The 5,326-nt window shown below is 39.3% G+C and overlaps 1 pseudogene; it reads right to left on the reverse strand.

Moving 5' to 3' along the window:
* Window positions 1–1,509: 1,509 nt before the first annotated feature.
* Window positions 1,510–2,349, reverse strand: LOC100992525 (ras-related protein Ral-A-like; annotated as a pseudogene).
* Between the last annotated feature and the right edge of the window lie 2,977 nt (window positions 2,350–5,326).

Below are 5,326 nucleotides of genomic sequence, written 5' to 3' on the forward strand. Positions count from 1 at the left end.
CAAAGTCACAATGTTAGTGTTTAGGACCCCTGGTTAAATAAGACTATAACGAGTATACAGGGAGATTGCTAGGCCCACTGGCCAGTGTTACATTGGTTACGAATTCTGCACATGGCATAGCCTATGAGAAATATGAAAGATGTACATCTCAAATCCTTTAAGGATAAATATTTAACATGAGAAGCTGGATGTCCTATCTAAAGAGCGAGTTCCTAAAAAGCCTATTTTTAAATTTACGTACACACCTATTACCTGGACTGCCGCCTGAACACATCTTTGACCTGTTGAAAGTAGGACTGAGCAAAAAGAAAAAAATACTCTGTTGAATCAACTGTCCTAGCCCCACTGCAAAAAGGGAAAAAAAAATCTGAGAGTGGCATATTTCCCACTGAAATTATGTCCCCAAATAACGTGCTAGAATTCTTCTAGCAGGGACACCACGCAATGGTGACACAGCCTAATGTTTGGTCAGTGTGTGCCAAACATATTTTCTGCACTGTATCCCGGTTTGACTGCTTGATGTTAACTTCTGAAAATGTAGCTACAGTGTTCTTCATTATGAACATAAACAGACAAAATTTACTCCTAATAATTCCTATATAAAACTGTAACTTCATGAATACAAACTTGGAAATGAACAGATGGCAAGCATGAATATTTTCCCAAAGTGTTCCAGTGCAAAATGCATTAGCATTATTGACATTTTCTTCCTGTGCCCTGCTCCCAGGAGATTAAAAACTTAACACTTACATGTTCGCCACTGGCAGAAAGTGATTTCCAGGGACCAGCACCTTAGAGAAAAAGAGAGTTCATTCAAACTGGTGCTGAATCCTCGCAGTCAAAAATTCTCTTACAACTACATGCTGGTCCTTCATTTTAAATGACCTTGCAGTTTATTAAAAGCGATCAAAGAGATCTGGAATCTTATTTTCAAGAAACAGAGAATGGCCAACATTTTAAATTTAGGCAGAGTCCTAGCAGCCAGTTACTTCTCAAGGATCTTCTATACAAAAGCAGTACTCCATGCCGGGCATATATTTTCTCACCACGACACATGGGGCAGTGGAACCCTGGTGTCAGCAAGAACACATCCAGAATGATATAACCGGGTGTTTTTCAGTTTCTAAATTAAGGTATATTCAAAAATTTCCATGTACACATTTACAGCACTTTTCTAAATTACTCAACAGGTAATTAAAGCAGATTCACAGATGAATTACTCTCAGTTTAACTACATGCAACAACCATACCAATAACTTTTTCTTCTAAATTTTACATAACGATGGTTTAAAAAAAGTGGTACAGTTTATCATGTTCACAATTGTCATTTTTCAAGGTAGTAGAAGACCAATATATTTTAAAATGATATAAAATGTAAGCTTTATTAAAAAAACACGAGAGAAAGTCACCTTTCCTCCCATTCCCCACCCCCATCTCACCTCTTTAACATTTCAAGAAAGACTGCCTGAGAAAAGCAAGCTCATATGCTACATTCAGGACGATGATAAATGTAGGCAATAATGAAATAAGTTGAACTTTGCTTCTTGGTAAAGCCACATTTATTTCTTTTTTAAGTAAATTTGACTTTTATTGCAGTTCCAATTCATGCTTTTAGTGATATACAACAATTTCCAAAATGTTAAAGTAATTTCAGTAATTGAGCCTTCAATGGCAATGCTTATAAATTATATTTATTAGTATGGTCAAGATAAGAAAGGAATTTGGACTTTGATTATAAAATGCAGCACCTTTCTCTGATTCTCTTGGCTGAACTTTTCCTCTTCTTTTTTTCCGTTCTTTTCTTTGCTGTCTTCCATCTTTTTTGCTCGAATTTCTCTCATTAAATCAAAAAATACCTTGTTAACATTAGCTGTGTTTTAGCAGATGTTTCCACATAGTTAACATTCCACTGGTCAGCTGTTTTTTGCCTCTTTTACAGAAACCGGCCTTTTATCTTCTAAATCTGATTTGTTACCAACCAGTAGAAATGGAACATTCTCATCTTCTTTTACTCTTAAAATCTGCTCCCTGAAGTCAGCTGTAGCTGCAAAGGATTCCATTTCTGTAATAGAGAAGACACAGAGAAACCCCTCTCTGCTTCGGAAATAGTTGTCCCTAATTGCAGCATAGTCCTCCTGCCCAGCTGTTTCTAAGATACCGATCTGTACTTCCTCGCCATCCAGTACTACTCTCTTCCGATAGGTGCCTTCTTTTAAGCTCATAGTCCTCCACAAACTCATCGTACATGAACTGTAGAGTCAGAGCTGCCTTGCCCACACCGGCACTGCCCACCGTGATGACTTTGTGTAAGGCCAAATTATTCTGACCCTTGGGCTTATTTGCGGCCATCTTGTGTTGTAGTTCTCACCAACAGATTAGGAAGAATCTGCACCGTGAGCCAGTCCGCCGCCCCGAGGGCTCCGGAAGCAGCGGGTGCTCGGCCCTCGTCGCCTGCAAGGCCCCGCACTGGGAGCAGTCGAAGGAGGAGTCTTTATTATTTCTATTTCACCTATGATGAATATGATCCTCAGTCGGCCAAGGTCACAAAGCTTTTAAGAGGTAATACCAGAATTCATACCCAGATAGTTCTGTCTCCTAATGTAGTGCTTTTCAAATATTGACGTGCATGAGATTCACTAGGATATATTATTAAATGCAGATGTTTATTCCATGGGTCTAAAGTGTATCTGAGATTCATTGTTTCTAACAAACTGCCAGGTGATCTCAATGTTGCTGCTGATGTACCCCACTTTGAGTAGCAAGGTCCTAAAAAGTTGAATCCTGAGATATGGAAAGGACGATAAATACAAGGGTAGCCTGTTGGAGCATTTGGAATCACACAAAAAGAGTAATTAGGCTCTTGTCTTATTTTTTTCTCCTACAAGGTACAAATCTTAGTAAGCAGCAAGACCGTTTATTACACATCCTCTAACATAGAGCAACAATCAAGAGTTGAACAAAAATAATGGGATAATGGACATAAGCAACCAAACCATGTCATTCTCTTCTGGGGAAGCAGGGGTGGTGGTGGAAAGCCCTTGGGTTTCAGCAGGCTTTTGCCAATGACTTCTGTATCAGTTACCTGTGGGTTTGACCACATCTTTTCCCCTATAAATCAGGATGCTATGTTGATTACTGAGAAAGGAAGTAAAATGGAAAAATATTCTTTTTTATTATTATTTTGCAGAAACTGAGCATACCTTGCATGAGACTGCCTAAGTCATCGTGCTCAACTGTGCTTAAAAATTTTGCATCTCAGTTAGATATCAGTCCTTATCCTGACAGAAAACAATATATTGAAAAGGCCAAGCAATAATCCTTCAAGTGCTTCCAAGTGTTCAAGTGAAGGAAAGAGTTATTCATCTTCCTTTAAATCAGAAGCTAGAAATGATTCAACTTAATCAGGAAGGCATGTCAAAAGCCAAGATAGGCCAAAAGCTAGGCCTCTTGCACCAAACAGTTGGCCAAGTTGTAAATGCAGAGAAAAGATTATTGAAAGAAATTAAAAGTGCTACCCCAGTGAACCCATGATTAATTAAAGGGGAAAAAAAAAGGGCTGGGTGCAGTAGCTCACGCCTGTAATCCCAGCACTTTGGGAGGCCGAGGTGGGCGGATCACGAGGTCAGGAGACCGAGACCATCCTGGCTAACATGGTGAAACCCCGTCTCTACTAAAAAATACAAAAAATTAGCTGGGCATGGTGGCGGGCACCTGTAGTTCTAGCTACTCAGAAGGCTGAGACAGGAGAATGGCATGAACCCGGGAGGCGGAGCTTGCAGTGAGCCAAGGTCGAGCCACTGCACTCCAGCCTGGGCTACAGAGCAAGACTCCATCTCAAAAAAAAAAAAAAAAAGAAAAGAAAAGAAAAAGAAGCAAAGAAGCAGCAACCTTACTGCTTGTCTGGGAAAGTTTTATTTATTTATTTATTTATTTATTTATTTATATTTTTAGTGATCTGGATAAAAGAAGAAAGCAGGCACAATAGTCCCTTGCCAAAGCAGAATTTAGAACAAGGTCCCAACTCTCTTCTATCTTATAAAGGCTGAGAGAGGTGAAAAACCTGTAGAAAAAATGTTTGAAGCTAGCAGAGGGTGGTTCATAAGGTTTAAGAAAAGAAGCCATGTCCACAGCATCAAATACAAGGTAAAGTGGCAAGTGCTGATGGAGAAGCAGCAGCAAGTTATCCAGATCTACCTAAAAGAACTGATGAAAGTGGCTGTAACTAAACAATAGATTTTTAATGCAGATGAGACAGACTTTGGAAAAAAATGCCAGGTAGGACTTTAATAGCTAGAGAGAAGAAGTCAATACCTGGTTTCAAAGTGTGAAAGAACAGGCTGACTCTCTTGCCATAGGCTAATGCAGCTGATGACTCAAATTTAAAGGCAGTACTCAAGTACTCATTAAGCATTCCAAAAATCTTAGGGCCCTTGAGAATTATTCTAAATTTACTCTGCCTGTGCTCTATAAATGGAATGACAAAGCCTGGATGACAACACATCTGTTTACAGCATAGCTTGCTGAATATTTTAAGCCCACTGTTGAGACCTACTGCTCAGAAAAAAGATTCCTTTCTAAATATTACTGCTCATTGAGAATGCACTTAGTCACCCAAGAGCTCTAAAGGAGGAGTACAATGAGGTTAATACTGTTTCCATTATTGCTAACATAATACCTATTCTGAAGTCTGTGGATCAAGAAATACATTTTGTAAGGCTAGAGCTGCCATAGATCACTATGGATGTATATGGACAAAATAGATGGATAAACTTCTAGAAAAGATTCACAATTTTAGATGCCATTAAATGCATTTGTGATTCATGGGAGGAAATAAAAATATTAACATTAACAGCAATTTGAAAGAAGTTGAGTCCAACCCTCAGGGATGACCATGAGGAGTTCAGACTCCAGTGAAGGAAGTAATTGTGGATGTGGTGGCTATAGCAAGACAATTGGAAGTGGAGGAGTTCGTGATTTTACTTAATTGCTGCAATCTCATAAAACTTGAATGAATGAAGCATTGTTTCTTATGGATGAACAAAGGAAGTAGTTTCTTGAGACGGAATATAATTCTGGTGAAGATGTTGTGAATATTGTTGAAATGACAACAAAAAGGCCAGGTGTGGTGGTTCATGTCTGTATTCCCAGCACTTTGGGAGGCCGTGGCAGGTGGATCACTTGAGGTCAGGAGTTATAGACCAGCCTGGCCAACATGGTGAAACCCTGTCTCTACTAAAAATACAAAAATTAGCCAGTCATGGTGGTGCGTGCCTGTAATCCCAGCTACTCAGGAAACTTAGGTGGGATAATGACTTGAACTCAGGAG

The sequence above is a fragment of the Pan paniscus genome, chromosome 10, assembly GCF_029289425.2.
Source record: "Pan paniscus chromosome 10, NHGRI_mPanPan1-v2.0_pri, whole genome shotgun sequence".
Classification (NCBI taxonomy): domain Eukaryota; kingdom Metazoa; phylum Chordata; class Mammalia; order Primates; family Hominidae; genus Pan; species Pan paniscus.